The sequence below is a fragment of the Lolium perenne genome, chromosome 7 (assembly GCF_019359855.2).
Source record: "Lolium perenne isolate Kyuss_39 chromosome 7, Kyuss_2.0, whole genome shotgun sequence".
Lineage (NCBI taxonomy): Eukaryota > Viridiplantae > Streptophyta > Magnoliopsida > Poales > Poaceae > Lolium > Lolium perenne.
The window spans coordinates 293,755,865-293,773,830 of NC_067250.2; the positions used below are offsets into that span (position 1 = coordinate 293,755,865).

The 17,966-nt window shown below is 50.1% G+C and overlaps 1 long non-coding RNA gene across 1 annotated transcript; it reads left to right on the plus strand.

Moving 5' to 3' along the window:
* The first annotated feature begins 13,425 nt into the window (after positions 1–13,425).
* LOC127312218 (uncharacterized) lies at positions 13,426–15,961 on the plus strand. Its single transcript, XR_007858199.1, has 5 exons — positions 13,426–13,687; positions 13,959–14,140; positions 14,239–14,322; positions 14,586–15,570; positions 15,681–15,961. It is a non-coding gene; the product is annotated as an uncharacterized lncRNA (long non-coding RNA).
* Positions 15,962–17,966: the final 2,005 nt, after the last annotated feature.

The window sequence follows — 17,966 nt, forward strand, 5'->3', positions numbered from 1 at the left end:
CCGATGGCACCTACTCGTGACCATCCCGACGGCCAGGTGTACGCCGAGGGTCACCGTCGACGTAGCAACGAGTACGCCGAGAGCCGAGGGGTAAACCGAGGGGCTGGGTTGGCCGGCTTGTACGCCGATAGCCTCGATATTTGGCCGTCGGCGTACAGCCAGGCTGTCTGCACCTCGTTTCGTTCCTGTAGTGTTTTGCCAAAATTTCCAAATGTTAATGGAACATCTAGTACCACACAACATACCCGTTCACAGCAAGATAGTCTGGATAATCGGTTAATCACACTTGTTAATCCAGACGTGGATAACAGTAGCACTGAAGATGGGAAAGAAATTGTTAGCAGAGGGCACAACGCTGAAAGGCCCATATTTTTTATTTCCATGAAGAGTGGATAATACATCCTCTACCACGCCTTGTTTTGGTCCTTTAGAACGAATTCAAATTAGGTTGTAAGAGATGCATGGCTAGTGGGATCTGTACACCGTGAGGTCTTATGCTAGGTTCTCGAAGGACCAACACGCTAGGTTGTAAGTGATACATGGCTAGTGGGATCTATACACCGTGAGGTCCTACGTTCTAGTAAGATACCTCAACCTCGCTCTAGAAGCTGCGCTTGCGAGCATGAAGCAGCTTTGGATCGGTGGTGAGAAAGGTTGAACGTGTTGGCGATGAGGCTCCAGGTTGTGCACAGCCGCACGTGACCTAGCAGAGAACACGGTATTCTGATACCCTCCCATGCCAAATTTTCTATAATGTATGCAGAGCTTGGTTGTTGAGGCAACAAAAACAAAGAAACAAGGGCTCCCAAGAAACAATATCCGTTTCATCGTGGTGATATAACAATTTTTGATAGGGAGGCACTACAGGAATGGCGCGATACGCCGAGGGTTTTTTATACGCCGACGGCCAAAAGTCGGGGCCCTCGGCGTATGGCCTGGCCTGGCCAGCCTTCTCATCCGACCCTCGACGTAGCGCGGCCGTCGGCGTAGCGAGGTCTACGCCGAGGGCAGCCCTCGGCATATCTTTGGCCCTAGGCGTAGACAGGGCTACGCCGACGGCCACCCTCGGCGTAGCCATTTTTTAAATTTGTCTAATTTTGTAAAAATCATAACTAATTCATATGATGTCAAAAAAATGCGTATGAGGTATCAAAATGTTCAGAAAAACATCATCTATCCGTTTATGTAAAAATCATGCATATTTGAATCATGTACAGTACCATGTTAATATAGAAACATTTCAATCACTTTCTTATATGTCCTCAGGTTCCGTTTTAGCCAGATGGCAATTTAAACGAAGTCAAAAAATCTCGCGGAGCCGCATGGCATCATTTTATGTGTCCTAGTAACCACTCCAAAAGATGGAATTGGGATACGCCAATTATTTTGGAAAACCCTTCACAAACAGGGCTATCACGTCCGGAGTTCTATGGCTTTTAGGGCAAATGAGTAGGAAACGGCCCGTGACACCACATAGTTTTTCGGAACGAGGCCATATTTGGCACGTGCGTGATCCCTGGGATGGGAAGCAAGGCCCCGGGAGTGGATTTCCAATCCGGCCCATGGGTGATGGTTTTTTCATTTTTGGGGTGCCAAAACGGGTTTTTTTTGTGTGAAGCAGCTACATGGGACGCATTTTAGTATTACGCGAGACCTCCGCGTAGTGGTAGGACACCGCCTCCGCACCATATATCACATGCCATATGTACGCGCTAGCTATCGGGGAATTGAAAGTATAAAGATGGTAAACCTAGAGGGGGGTGAATAGGTTTCTACAGATTTTAATTCTTTCTTTGCAATAATAGGCTTTGCGGAATATAAAGGTGAGCCTAATGCAAACTAGGTGAAGCAACCTATATGAGGATACAACTAACTCGAGCACGAAGGCTCTCTCAGGCAGTTAAATCACAAGTAAGGAGTTCGGTTAGAGATAACCGATAGCACGCGGAGACGAGGATGTATTCCCGTGTTCCCTTCCTTTGCAAGAAGGTACTCACGTTTGGAGGGGTGGAGGTCCCACGAAGGATTCCCCACGCCACGAAGGCTCATTCTATTCTCCGGAGCCTATCCCACGAAGGAATAGCTCACTCACTTGTGGTAGACTTTGAGATAGCCTCCAAACCTTCACAATCTTGCCCGGAGCAAATCCACATCCCGGATGCTTCCGGACTCCTCTTGCCTACCTAGGGTTTCCAAGGAACCATAGGAAGCAAGCTTCTCGATGAATACAAGGGGGAATGAGATTTGGCTTGGTAGAACAGTAGATCGGGTCCTCCTCTAGTGATTCCCCGGAGGGATTTGAGTTTGGGTGAAGGAGGAGGGAGATCGGAGGCTTTTGGTGTTTCTAGCAATGGAGTAAGAGAGAGAGAGCTGAAGAACAACTTTTAGTGTAGTGCCTAACTTTTTTGAGGTAGGAGAAGGCCTATTTATAGTGTTCTTCGAAATATGGCCGTTGGTCACTTGCCACCTCATCTTTTCTCTCGACAAACCCGGTCAACCGGACCCCTGACCGGACTGTCCGGTCTGCAGGCCGGTCAGACCGGGCCAGTGACCGGACCTGCCGGTTGTGACCGGATGCTGGACCGGATCCTAACCGGGAGACACTTCGCGTCGTCCAGGAGCTCCTCCGGTTGGCGCCCGGTCGACCGGACCGCACGCCAGGCTCGCCGTTCTGGGGGCCAGCTGACCGGGCGGCAAACCGGATCTCTTAGGCGTTGGTTTGGAGCCCGGTTGGCGCCCGGTTGGCGCCCGGTCGACCGGACCGCACGCCGGACTAGCCGGTCTGGAGGCCGGTCCAACTGGGCGGCAGACCGGATCTCTGCTGTATACCCCTTTTCGATTGTTGTTGAAGTGGGGGGTCTCCTTTAGCCTTCTTGTTTCTTTAATACACCATTTATGCCTCTTTTCCTAATACCTGAGATAATCCTTATAAACGTATTAGGTCAATTACTCTAGCACAGTGTCATTGTTACCAAAATAATGGATAAGGGTAAAATACCCTTACAGGAATCCATGCGGCTTCCTGCGGTGTACCGCCGAATCCGCTGGAAAGTGACATGATTTGAACTAATACCTGAGATAATCCTTATAAATGTATTAGGTCAAATACTCTAGCACGGTGTCATTGTTACCAAAATAATGGATAAGGGTAAAATACCCTTACAGGAATCCATGCGACTTCCTCCGGTGTACCGCCGAATCCGCTGGAAAGTAACATGATTTGAACTAGGGATACACTTTCTGTCGCTCAATAAATTTCGGGAAAAATGTTTTTAGGTCTATGACATATCACTTTATCTGCGAATTTTTTTCCTCTTAGCGCGATGGTAAACGGGGGCACCAGCGCGCCCGGTACGGCCATACCGCATCTCCGTGGGGGCCCGTTTTGGCCAAATGGCAATTTAAACGAAGTCAGAAAATCCCGCGGAGCCGCATGGCGTCATTTTATGTGTCGTAGTAACCACTCCAAAAGTCGGAATTAGGATACGGCAATTTGTCTAATTTTGTAAAAATCATAACTAATTCATATGATGTCAAAAAAATGCGTATGAGGTATCAAAATGTTCAGAAAAACATCATCTATCCGTTTATGTAAAAATCATGCATATTTGAATCATGTACAGTACCATGTTAATATAGAAACATTTCAATCACTTTCTTATATGTCCTCAGGTTCCGTTTTAGCCAGATGGCAATTTAAACGAAGTCAAAAAATCTCGCGGAGCCGCATGGCATCATTTTATGTGTCCTAGTAACCACTCCAAAAGATGGAATTGGGATACGCCAATTATTTTGGAAAACCCTTCACAAACAGGGCTATCACGTCCGGAGTTCTATGGCTTTTAGGGCAAATGAGTAGAAAACGGTCCGTGACACCGCATAGTTTGTCCGAACGAGGCCATATTTGACACGTGCGTGGTCCCTAGGATGGGAAGAAAGGTCCCGGGAGCGGATTTCCAATCCGACCCATGGGCGATGGTTTTGTCATTTTCGAGGTACTAAAACGATTTTTTTTCTGAAGCAGCTACATGAGGCGCATTTTAGTATTGCGCGAGACCTCAGCGTAGTGGTAGGACACCGTCTCCGCACGATATATCACATGCCATATGTACGCGCTAGCTATCTGAGAATCCCTGCGGCTTCATGCGGTGTCCCGCCAAATCCGCTGGAAACTGACCGAATTTGAACTAGGGGTACACTTTCCATCGCTCAATAAATTTCGCAAAAAATGTTTTTAGGTCTATAACACATCACTTTATGTGCTAATTTTTGTCCGTTTAGCGTGTTGGCGAACGGTGCACCAGCCCGCCCGATACGACCATTTCGCATCTCCCGAGGGGGCCATTTTGGCCACATGGCAAATTGGGCGTCATATTTGGATTTCTCTAATTTTCAGGTTCAAATGATGATATGGATGTTATATTTAGATTCCTCTCATTTTTCTGATCGATTTAGACATATTATTTGTGGAATTTCGATTTTCCGATTTAAAGATATTAATTGTTCCATATTAAATAGAAAAAAGACCAAAAAATAAAATGATTTTATTGTTATTTGAATTCAATATTCTTAATCATTGTTACTTATATATTCATTATTGTTTACTTAAGTAATTGTTTCAAATTTAAAAATAATGAGTTGTGACATCACGGTCCAAGGGTTAATAGGGTTGATAGGCTATTTATCAGCAAGGTTTCAATTCTTTAAGGGAAGCTCATTCGAATAGAACCAAAAAGTTAAGCGTGCTAAGGTTGGAGTAGTGTGAGGATGGGTGACCGACTGGGAAGTTTAGCCATGATTGTAATTTGACCTAAGATTAAGTGTACTTAGAGTTAAAAGTGTATGGATGAAAGATAAACAAGTAAAAAAAAGGAAAAAAAGAAAAAATGGTGTAAAAGAATTAAAATTTTAAAAAATTTAAAACTCTATGCCGAGGGCTTTGCTGCCGGCATATAGATTTTTTAATTTTTTTTTGATTTTTTTTTTTGAACTTTTTTTTGGAAAAAAAGAAAATTCAAATTTGTAAAATTTGTGTGCCGACGGTTTTGCCGTCGGCGTAGCACGCTACGACGAGGGCTGGGCTATGCCGACGGCAATATTGTCTATGCCGAGGGACCTAAACGCCGACGCCATACGCCGAGGGCTGCCGTCGGCGTAGCCTACGCCGAGGGCCAGATGTGGCTACGCCGAGGGCAGCTGGCCGTCGGTCGTATGCGTCCATTCCTGTAGTGAGGGAGGAGACGAAGTAGTCTAAATAATGGATCTACGTGGGAAACCCGGAATTGAAGTAGTTGAAGAGTAATAGTGAGAAGAGTTATTGAAGATAATGAACAAAACAAAATTTTACAAGAGCACATAAATGAGTGAAGTGCGTGGCTTCAGCCAAATATTGATGTCGCCGAAGAGCTACCTCTTGCACATATTGCACGCCATGGCCACCTGCCGCTCCCGGCCACATGTGGCGTGCGAAGCTCTCTCCGTGCTGGACACGGGAGACCGGCCACCGCGCGCTCGCCATCCTCGCGCGGGGCCGCTCCTGCTCGAGCTGAATCGCCCTACTCCGGCGGGTGAGCACCTTGGTGCTGAGCCGATGCAGCTCCAGGTGGACCCCGACGCGTCCGCCGTGTCCTCCTCCTCGAGCCGCGCCGCCCTGCTCAGGCTCGCATCTGGCCACGAGGTCCTACTAGGACCTCGTGGCCGCTACCTCGTGGCCGCGTGGCCTCGCGTCCAGACACATGTCAGCAGCTCCCGCACATCCGCCGGCCTCGAGGCAGCCACTCCGACGAGGTCCCGGCTCCTGCGACCTACTCCGACGAGCTCCCGGCCGTCGAGCTCTATTCCGACGAGATTGTGCTAGTGATGCGTTGCTGCAGTGGCCGCACAGGCTCCCTCCCCTGCTCGCCCGACCACGCCCACAAAGTGTTTGTCAAAATGTCAGGCAAAAAAAAAAAAGAATTTCTTATGGGGGCTGTGACTGGGTTCATACTCTCTGCTATAATCAAAAACTAGCCGGCACCTCCCAATACGAGCAAACGCTGAACCTGGTATGGGGATTTTGAGTGAAGATGCTTTTAGTCTATTCGCGTTTGTTGGTAAAAAAAAAAAACAAGAAGCAAAATTGTATGTTCGTGTTCTGTTCCTATCACCGCCTAGCCGACTCGATTGAACCCTCCGGTATCCCCGCCCGCTTGATCGCCGCCAAGGACTGGCGCAGCCACCGACGCGACGGCAGACGGAGACGCCGCCTCCGCGCCCCTCTGTTTTAGGGATCGACATGCAGTCTGCACTCGAGAACCACGCCGAAGCGCTTCCACTACCAAATGATTCACCGGTCGCTACCCACACCGGCGCGCTCGGTGTTTAGGTGTTGCAGGTTGCTGATCATCACGTCCAAGTTCCGACTGGCCTGCTTCTTGCCTCTCTAATTGGTAATTTCTTTGTTTGGTTGACTCCAATTTTCAGTTCTAATTCTTAACATACTCAAGATTGCAGAACCAAATAGTCAATTTCACTATTATAATTAAAAAATTCTGATTTTGAATTGCCACTCACTTTATTGGGATAAAGAGATCAAAGATCTGCGCATCAATTAGACCAGTTTCATCTTATTTTCCATCACTGTCACAAGTTTCCAATTCAAACCAATCTTCTGTGGCTGAAGAAACCCATACAGATGTTGAAGGAACATCTAGTAAAAGTGTACCACACAACAGTCCCCTGCCCAGCAGCATGATAGTCCGGATAATCACACTGTTGTTAACTCAGACGTGGATAACGTTTTAGCACTGAAGATGGGGAAGAAATTGTTGGCAGAGGGCACAACGCTGTAGCCTCCAGGTTGGATCGACCATGAAATCTGGTAGGTGTGGTGGGTCATAGGGGTCAGTGGAGTGTACGCTGGGTGCAGTGTGTGCGCTGCAAGCATTCGAAGACACAACGAGATCAGTCAAGTACATCGTGTGGGCAGCAAACAGCGGATGCCACTACTGTACAAGGAGACTCATGGATCGACCCTAATGAATCACCATCCACGGAAAGATGGTGTATATAAAGTGGTACTTTTGCTTTTCCCGATGTCTCACATGTCGAGTTGAGATCTTGAAAAAGGAGATATGCTCGATATCATCCTAGCAGTTAATCGACCACCGTGTTCAAAAATAAGGATGCAGTTTTTGGAATCATATCATCAGACCTGAATTTTACAACACAGTATGAGTTGTTCAGCTAGTATTTATAGATTGGAACGATAGAACGTTTTCTATGGATAAAGAAGGCAGAAAAAGGACTTGAGGTGGTGTAGAAACAGGTGGTAGCTTAAAACCCAAAGATAGTACAATAATTGGATTCATAATTAATTGTGTAGAAATGAGGATATATTTGAAATTGGCGGGCAGCAGGGAGCTAAGAAACAGGGACGCCAAAGTTATACTAGGAACATCCTTGCGAGAAAAAACCACGTGCGCATAATGGCAATCCCACCATACTGTGAGAGAATATCACCAGAGACATTTATTTTTCTTCAGCTCGAAAATTTTATAGATTTCTGAATAATGATTTTAAAAGTTTTCATGATAGGTCCATTTCTTAATCGCACAGAAAAATGGATCAGATAACAACTATACGTGTGTATGGACAATCAGACTTAAAAGAGAGAGAACTGTAACATGTGATTCTTTATGGAACATTAGAGCATCTCCAGCCGCGTCCCCCAAACCGTCCCCCAAAGCGCGCCGGATCGAGCGTTTGGGGGACGTGTTTTGTTCGTGCCGTCTTTGGGGGACGTCGCTCCCCAGCCGCGTCCCCCAAACGCCGCCCCCAAATGAATATTGGTGCACGAAAATAAAGGTTCTCATTCAATTTTGATTATATATTACAAAGTTTGAATGAAATCGACTAGATTTCATCTAAACCTAGACTACTGACCGCCCGGCGGTGCGTTCGACGGCCCCGCCCCGTCGTCGCCGCCCCTACGCCGCAGCTCCTCCTGCGCGCGCCTCCTCTCCTTGCGTTCGGCGGTGGCCAAACGGTGCCGCTCCCGCCGCGCGTCCTCCTCCGCCCTCCCCTGCTGGGCCGCCTGGAGAGAGAGCTCGACGGCGCGACGAATCTGCGCCTCTTCGCGGGCACGGGCGTCGTCCTGGAGCTTCTTCTCCGAATCGAAGGACTCGACGAGCGCGCGTTGCTGATCGGCCGTCTCGTCCGGGTGCGGCCCGTCATCGTCGGACCACTCGAACTCGTCGTCGTCGTCGTCCTCCACCTCGGTCTCCTCCGCCTCGGCCTCCTCCTCCTCCATTGGCGCCTCCTCCTCCACATCTGTTGGCGCCTCCATCATCGCCGCCGCCAACACGGCGTCCTCCGCCGCCAACTGGTCCGCCCGCCTCCCCGGATCGCCCTCGGCGCCGCCTCCCGGCGATGATGCTCCTCCGTGGCGCTCGATCGACTCCCGCCGCCGGCGCTCGATCGCCTCCCGCCGTTCACGATACGGCGCCTCCCGCTCACCGCGCTGCGCGCTGGCGCTCGTCGGCCCACCGCTGCTCCATCTCCGCCGTGCCGGCACCGTCGCGCCTCTGGTAGAGTCGAGGCGTCGGGACGCCGCAACGGTGGCGTCCTGCTGCTCTCTGCCATGCTGCTGCCGCTGCGGCCTCACCCGGCGACGGGGCCATGGGCGCGGAACGCCGCCGGATCCGCCGCTGCGCCGCCTCCCGCTGGCGGCGGGCTCTGCTGCATTGCCTCCCGCCGCTGCTGACGGTGTGCACGCCATCGCTCTTCCCGGGCCGCTGCTGAGGGGTCGGTGTCGACCTGCGTTTCCGGGACTGCAAGTGGAGGGGACGGTGGTGGAGGGAAGTGGCCAGCGCCGGGGCGGTTCGCCATTGCTACTGGTGGTGGAGGAGATGGCGGTGGAGCGACGAGGGCTGTGTTTGTTGGCGGCGGGGTGTGGTGGCTACCATTGAGCCGGGAGGCCTTTTATAGACGCCGGCGTCGGGAAGAAAGCGCGGGGACAAGCGAGAAGAGGCGGGAAGAAAGCGCGGGAACGGGCGGTGGCGTGCGCACGCCGACGCGTCTCGTCGGCGCAGCACCGACGAGACGTCTCGCCTGCCCCTCCGTCGCCATTAAGGCAAAGATGCCGCCGTGTGTCACTGCGCGCGAATAACTTCCATCGCGAGGTAGGCGACGGTCAGGTTAAAATTAATTGTGCCGCTGACGCGTCGGCCCTGCCACTCCCCGCCTCACTTTTCGTTGTGTCCGGCGTGCTCGGTGCGTCCCCTGTGGGACGGGGACGGGCTCGGGGCGCCGGACACCGAATGGGGGCGCACCGGACAAAAATGGGCTTTGGGGGACGCGGCTGGAACGCATTTTCTGTCCGGCGCGCCCCAAATCCCTTTGGGGGACGCTTTGGGGGACGCGGCTGGAGATGCTCTTAGGGATGAAGTGCCATATATCGCCTAGAAGACATATAAACATTTCACGGCAATGATAATCACATAAAGAGAAATAATACTGAGTAATTGCATGAGTTTTTTCTGCTTTAAAATAAACTTGGAGTTCTTCCTAGTTTCTTTTTGGTAAACAAGGGGCGAGCAAAATAAATTATTGTCAAGAAAATACTGCAACATAGAATATTGCGATCGAGTAAACATGCACTTGCGGAGATAATTTATTTTTGTTTACAATGAAATGCTGCAACATAGAAGCTGGAATTAGGTCCCTGGGTTTCGAGGCCTGCGTCAGTCGTCATGCATACCCTACCCAAGTTCTCGGTGCTCTTGTGCATACACCCTTCAAAAATTACCAAACCATCAATACAGTTGTAGCCGGACGCCAATAAGGATTGTCACGACCCTGCTGGTGGGCCTAGTCACACAATCTGGTAGATGTGGCAGGTGATAGGGCTTAGTGGAGTATGCAGTGGGTGCAGCATGGGCTGGAGTCAGTCGGAGGGAGGACAAGGTTGGTCAAGCACACCGCGTGGGAAGCAAGGTGGTTCAGCTACTGTAGTTTGTTTATCCACATTTCAAGGATACACCTAACTGACAACAAGATTACCAATGATCTACCATAATGAATAACCATCCGCCTTTGCATTTCACGATGCCTCTCATGCCGAGTCTAGATCTTGAAAAATGAGATAAGCTTGGTATTGTCCTAGCAAGGGATCGATCATTGTGTTCAGTAGTAAGGATGTTGTTTGGAATCATCATCAGACCTGAATTTTAGAACACAGTAGGATTCATTTAAGTGTCACTTCTTGGTTGGAAAGACAGAACCACTTCTATATATAGAGAAGCCAAACGGACTTATATGAAGAACGAGGTGGTATCGTAGAACCTGAACAGAGTACAACAATTTTGGTTCATTAATAGTGGTAGAAATGAGGAGATATTAGAAATGGACCGGCATTAAGAAGTAAAGTTGAGGAAAGATCAGTGCGGGCTCGCGTCGCCTCTCTCGGGTGACTGGGGGGGAGGGGGGGGGGGGACCCTATAATACTCCTCTATCTTGCTCCTCCCTCACCGTTGCTACAAGCAGACGCCATACAAGCCTGGGCAACGGTCGACGATGTCGGCGGCGAGGATCTTCGCTGATTCATGCCCACTTTGAAGACCATTGGATGTCGAAGCGGTGGCATCAGGTGGAGAGGCGCCACCGGCTTGGTGGCGAGCGGTGGGCGCTGTACGGGCTAACATCCTTGACCGTATGGATGACATGGTGCTAGCGGGCACTTTCGTGGATCGACGGCGGAAAATATGCAATGTACCATTGCCAAATTTTTTTTGGCAATTTGCTTAATGGGGTGGATCATAGGATTAAAATACTTATTAGGGTGGAAGCACTTGCGTTTGTTTGGTCGCTTTGGCTATGTAGAAATGACAAGATATTTAACGATAAAAAATTATCTCCTGGGGCACAACTTTTCCCATCCATGGTCGTCACTTGAGCGTATGAAAAATCGCGGCCACTTTGCGGATGTGTCTACATGGTTGAAGGATATGGCGATGAATTTTATTATCCAACATGGATGATAGCATAATCGAAAGATTGCTACTCCTCCGCATTAGTGGCGATATAGTTCGATGTTGATTTTTTGTATCATCCCTTTTATTTTATTTTCAAACTTTGGGTGTTGAATGGTTGTGCGCATCATAGTTACGAAGAGACCGGGTATAATGCTTATTACTTCTGAATAATAAAGCGTCATTTATCGAAAAAATATGACACATTTTCAAAAGAAATCAACATGTGCCACCATTTCAGTTCAGATGGCGTGCCTAATTTAGTTAGAGCATCTCCACTCGTCTCCCCGACGAGGCCCCCGAACGACGTTTTTTCCATCCGGACGACGTAATTTGGCCCAGTCGCGCCCCCGGTTCCTCGTTTTCGTCCGGATTTGGGCCTAAATTCATCCGGCGATCCCACGCCATCCCCGGCCCCCCGGGAGCGCTCGGGGAGTCCGGACGAAAGGAAAGCGCGGGAAACACCGAGGAAACTTCCCGCGCGTCTGGTGGCCCCAACTTGTCGGCGAGAGAAACCGATCGTCGTCCTCATCGCATCATCTTCCGCGCGCTGTAAAAGCCTGCCGCCGGTCTGCATTCACCGGCCACGCGGCGAGTTAATGTCGTCGTCTTCCGCGCACGCATCGTCTTCCGCGCGCACTAAAGGCTGCCGCCGGTCAGCTCGCCGCGGACGCATCGCATTCCACGCGTCATTAATCACCCGCGCCAGCCGCGCCTATATACGCCGGTCCGCTCGCCGCGAGGCGTACCCCGTGCTCCACTCTCCCTCCACTCTCCCTCTACTCTCCCGATGGCGTTCTACGACGACGACGACGCAGCCAACAACGGCTTCCCCCGCCGGTCGCTCCACGCGTGGGAGGGGCACCTCCTCCACCAGGCGGGGTACCCCTGCCCGTCGGACACGAGGCCTCCCGGCGGCGGGTGGCGGCTTAGTGCTGGCGGCGTACCAATCCCGCCGCCGCCTCGGGGCCACGCCCTCGACGTCGCCATCGAGGAGGCGCGGATGACCTTGACGGACGACGAACGCGCCGAGCCACGCCACCACCCCGACAACTACACGGCGTGGAACTCGTACTTCCTGCGGCAGTGGGAGCGGGAGCTCGCCTCCTACGACGGCCCGCCGCCTCCGCCTCCGCGCAACAACGCCGCGGGCCGCCGACGTTGGTGGAGCGCGTCGGAAAGGACGCTGGCGAACGTCCTCGCGCACATCGAGGGCGGAAACTTCCCGGTGCTCACAATGCCTCCTCCATCGAGGGCATCGGCGAGCCGCCGCCGGGGAAACGTCTGGCAGCCACGGCGCATGGCTGCCAGTTCGTCGTCTTCCGGATCGGCGCCGAGGTCATCCTTCGCGCCGGTGAAGAGGGAGGAGGCGACATCGCCTTCGACGCCGGTGCGCGTCAAGAAGGAGCCGGCGTCTCCGCCGCCGACCGAGAAGGCGTAACGGCGGCGCCCTCGTTATCCGCGACCAACCCTCCCGATGCGGGCGGAAGAGGAAGGCGCCGAAAAGGAGGACGCCGCGGCCGCCGCCGCAAACAGGCTCGCCGAGGAGGAGGCGAAGCGCGCGGAGGACGCCGCCGTGGCGGAGGCGATCGCCGGGTCGCTCAACGACCTGGTGCCCGGCGACAACGCCTCCCCGAGGACGCCGCCCTTGCGTGGTCCAGGCAAGACGGGAGCGCGAGGAGGAGGAGCACCAGCGGCGGCTGCTGGACCTGGCCGCCGCACGCCGACTCGCCGCCCGCGCCGCTCCAACCGCCGCCGACGACGCCGCGCGCTACCGCCGTCCTGCGACACCTCCATCCGGCGTCGTTGTCCCCGTCGTCGACCTCGAGTCCTCGGACGACGAATGGTACAAGCCATCCCCGGGGTGGGGAGACGCCGGCCAGGGCAGCAGCCGCCAGGCCGCGCCGCCGAAGGTCGAGGACGACGGCTCCGACGACGGCGGCGACGAGTACACGGTGTTCTACCGCCGTTTGGGCATGTAGAGCGCCGTGTTTTAAAATTAGCATTTCACTTCCCCTAGCCGAATTCGAAATATAGTCGAATTCGGCCTCTATGTATTAACTCCGCCCGTTTTAGTCTAAATATCATTAAATTTAGTCTATATTCGCCCGAATTTAGCCGAAATTTATCAAGTTTCCGTTTTTCAAAATCGCATCGTCGTCTTCGCCTGGGCACGCGGCTGGGAAACTACTCCTCCCCACGCCAAATCTTCCTCCAATCCGGACGAAAATTTTGCCGGATTTTGGCGTGGGGAGCCAAGGAGTGGGGATGCTCTTATTTCCTTGATTTACGAAACAAATATGCAAGCATGCCTTTGGACCGTTCTTCATTTCAACAAAGCTATGACTATGGCAGCAAAACTGCAGGAAGGACACATTGAGTACATGCAAGTGCAAGTGGGTGGGGCGTGCTCTCGCGCTCCCCTTCCCCGTCGATCTCCTCCGCTGCCCACATGCCGCCGCACCCGCCGCTAATCCCTAGCCCTGCCCACAAGCCTAAGCCATAGCCCCTGCTCTGCGTGCTCCGCTTCCTCCGTGTGGCAGCTGTGGCGGCCGTTGTTTCCCTCTCCATCCTCTCTGGCAGCGCCGTTGGAGCAGCATCGACGGCGGCCGTAGAGCAGCCCTCGGACAACCATGCTGTCAACGGCGGCAGATCCCTTTCAGTTAAGGCAGAGAAAGGTTCAGAACACTCCACCCTTTTATTCTTGTATGATCGAGAAGATATAGTCCTTGGAACCTTTTAGATGTAGGGAAAGAAAGCAGATTGTACTTGTAGATGATGAAGGTGATAAGATACGTTTTTTTTTATCTTATGGGAAGAACAGGTTTTTCTTGCAAATCTTTTCAGTTCATTTCACTCAATACAATTATCTGCTGTCTCAGTTGAGTTAATTTTTTTTCGCGAATGTCAGTTGAGTTATTGCAAGCTAAATATTTTCTTAACTTTCAGTGTAGGGAGCATCTTGCAGGGGACAGTTCTTTTGTTGCAAATTCGGAGGGAGCTAAATACTTGGAGTTGCGGCCTTCCTGGGGAATGCTCATGGCCTCACCTTATAAGTCAGAGATGAGGAAACTGTGTTTGGATGTGAGGTTCCAACTGCCTCGACGATAAGAAGAACCAGACCTTCACAGGTTTTAAATTTATCTCATGTTCTCATTTTATTGTCCAGATTTTGTGGTTATTCATAGTGTCTATTTTTCAAGATTTAGTCTTTTTTCGTGCTATGCAGCAACAGAAGAGGCTTGACCGGGGTATTGCGGAGTTCGTGGTGATGGCAGTCTCTCGAGATCCTTCTTCTCCCCTGCTCACCGAGGTCACAATTTGTAATATCTGCATTATTTACAAGTTAAGCTACTCATTCTTTACATAATGTAGGGTAGAGAAAATAAGTCAACTAATAATTTTTGTTCCCATAATGGGCTTATAAAAGTAGCTGAATATGTGTATGAACGATTTAGGTTATTCTTCTAATCTTGTTCAAGGCCGTCCATTTTGAACCGTGATTGCCAAATAAAGTTACAAGCATGTTCTATTCATGTCCATTGATTTATTTGATAAATCTGAAATCAATTGCAGGTCCAGATGTGAGAAGCTTCCCCCCTATGTACCAACCTAGCAGGGGCTGGATGTGGGGACAAGCTGCTGCATATGTTTGTGTAATCACCTGCTGTTGGGAGAGGACCTGTCTCGACGCTTCATCGCGTGTGTAGTTGATCTATGTATATGTATATCGTTAGTTCACTTTATTGGAAGTAGATTGCTGGTTTAGAAGTCGAATGGCTATGCTATTCCCTGGTTGTGCCAAGAGCTCTCTCATGTTACTCCGGCCATTAGGTATTGGTGCATCGGTGTCCAGGTTGCTCGCATGTGCGACTACTGCAGGACCCATGATGGTCAGACAGCAATCAACCTCAATCTTGTGCTGGTTGATGATAAGGTGCGATTCTCCTATATATATTGTTTGGTGTTGTGAACCTTTCAGAGCAAGCGAGTTCAATAGTGTTTCAGATAACCAGGTGAACCCTTAGAGCAATGCAAGCAAGCTCTATTGTATTCAATTCTACTCTATTTTATTCGATTCTGGTTTAGGAGGATTGAATTTATTTTCCTCTGATAGCTTGTCAATTTTAAGTGATTTCAGTATCCCAAAATTTGAAAGAAGAAAATCGTAGCACTAGAGACAACTATACATACTGCAGCTTATGTCATGAGATCATATCATCACTCTACTTTTATTCATTCAGTTGAGTTGCTGCTGGAAGGATATACCTAGCCAGCCTACACCCTAGAGCAGTTCAAGTTCTTTTATGCTGAAGTGATGTACCTGACTGTATTAAATAAAAATACTAACCTCAGCAGCGGTTCATGCATACATCATTGGTTTAAACTTGAGGGTTTCACAGCCTGCAGTTCATGATTTTGAAAGTGATGGCATCCTGACTGGGTACCAGTTGTATTTTGATTCTCCTAAGCTTTCAATTGACATTCTTTCTCAGGTAAATATATGGACAAGATGCATAACAGCAGGCAATGAACCGACTTCACTAAATTGCACATATGGGTGATTCATCCGCAGATATTCTCTATATACATTGTCTTCTTGTATATGGTAGTGTACCTTCAGTTTTTTGTATTAACTGATTGCTGATGCTTGCTTTTTAAACATATCAGGAAACTGGGTGCTATGTTTCCTCTTGCGAACCATGCTGTCAAAAGGGTGCAAAAGCACAGGTGGCTGTTCTGGTTCCCAGCACAACCCATGCACTCAGAAGAGGATTATAGACTACTTCAGTAAAAATGTAGGAACATTTGGCGGTGATTACCGTGCTCTGCTCAGCATGAGTAGGTTTGTGTGCTCTCTTCCCGCAGAACTTGCTGAACACTTGTTTCTTACGCTGTTTGAAGGCAATTTTTATCTGACCGAACATTTGGTTTTGCTTGTAACACGTCCTTACAATCTATCTATATCTATATCTATATCTATATCTATACCCCTAATAATAAAGGGAGGATTGTTTCCTTGGTCCAACACTTTTTTGGACCGTTTTACCCTCTCACCAAAATATGTCCGGATCCGAATATTGGACAGAGTCCTCCGTCCCTGATTTTCGTCCGTCCTCCGTTGCTTCCGGTTGCTGATCGATCTCTGCGCCGTGTCGTTCTCGGTTCGGTTTCTGTTGCCGTCAATAAAATCCCTCACAAGTACGAATCGCGCTGTCCTTCCTCCAAGATCCCCTTCCGCCTGACCGCCAGCCGTCTCCGTCTCTCGGCACGCTGCTGCTGTAGGGTATCCAAACTAATCGAAGGGCAGACGCCGCCATCCAGCTGGGTACGACGGCACCAGCCCGTACAACTGCTGAACCTGATGGTGAGCTCCTGCGCGCACATCCGCGTGGAGGGCCGCCTCCTACTCAAAAAGACTCAGACTGTATCCTATTGGAACAGAGTCGTTTTCACGGGTATATACGTACATGTAGTGTTCCCGTAGAAGCAACAGATCCGTCGGAAAGATCAGCCACATTACCGATTGAGAAGGGGCCGGAGGGGCAGAAGCTCGTGCGTCGATTCGTGACCATAGTTGGAGGCGGCGCGATGCCAAGATTGCGCCGTGGGCTGCCAGATAGTTGGGCGTGCCGGGGAAGGCTCTGGACAAATTACGTTGTGTGTTGCAGAATAGTTGGGCTTGGACGAAGAGCCCTGCGGTGCGATGGGGAGACGTCAGCGGCGGCGCGGACGAGCGTGAACGCAGAGGGGTCGACGAGGCCGGGTTCCATAAGGCGGCGCCCGGAGTACGCGGGGATGGGGCCGAACAGTTTGAGCCGGAATCAGGATCCGGCAAGTTCCGCAGTTGCCATCGTCGTCTCTTGACGATCAGACTAGGCAGGTACTATACAACGGCCCAAACCTCCCTCTTAACCTGCTGCTTCCCGCCCCAAACCGTCTGATCATAGCAGTTTCCAGTCCTGCTTTGTAATGGAACAAGTTCTACAACTTAAAATTATAAGACAAGGTTCAAATGTGTAGCACTACAAAAAGTTAGTCTACTTGACTAAACATTAGTACAAAGCTAGGCTAGATGACTAGATGAGTATGGGTCATGGCCAGAAGTATGGGAGACACATATTTCTGAGGTGTAAGCTGACATGTGTGGAGAGCCCTGGATCTTGAAGATGTGAGATTGCAATTGCTGGAGCGCCATCAAGATTAAGCAGATGTCGATAGCAGCTCAAAAGCTGACAAATTGATATGCTGTTGACCCAAAATCTAATGACCATATTAGAGAAAAACTGCAAGTTCGACGTCTAGCTACCGGATGCTCCAGCGACTGTTTCATGACATGCTAGATACTACAGCTTACAGTGAACATGGTTGAGCTGTCTGTGCTACATAACCATATTTAGATGTAAAAAATACACATATTCTTTTGTTCTATCTGCCTGCTGTTTTGATGTGGAGTTGAATGAGCAAGGATTTTTAGACACGTGTAGTCAAGTTCCAAATAGTTAATGTCATCTGACACGTGTAGTACATGAGTACCAAACCATTGTTTACGATTCTACAGAACTGGATGGAAATTTTCAGAGCATGTTGCATCTAATTCCAAATGATGGGACACCTCTGATGTGTACACATATTGGTTTATAGGACCTAAAAGGAATATATTAGAGGTCTTACAGGGCTAGATACAGTACTATCAGAAGCACATACCAACATTTTTCACACTGGTAGTATGCATCTCAATCGTATTTCAAATATTTGCCACAAAGGCTTGGTTTTCCCTGTCTAGCACTACAGTTTGCAATACAAGTTGGAAGAAATAGACACAAGAAGGCATACATAGAAATGAGTCCTGGAAATTTTGATGTGGCAAAATGAAAGAGGGGGGGTGTTACTGACAAGCCGGTGGGAGAGAGGAAGATTCGCTCCTCTTCTTTTTTCTATCGACGCCCTCTCACC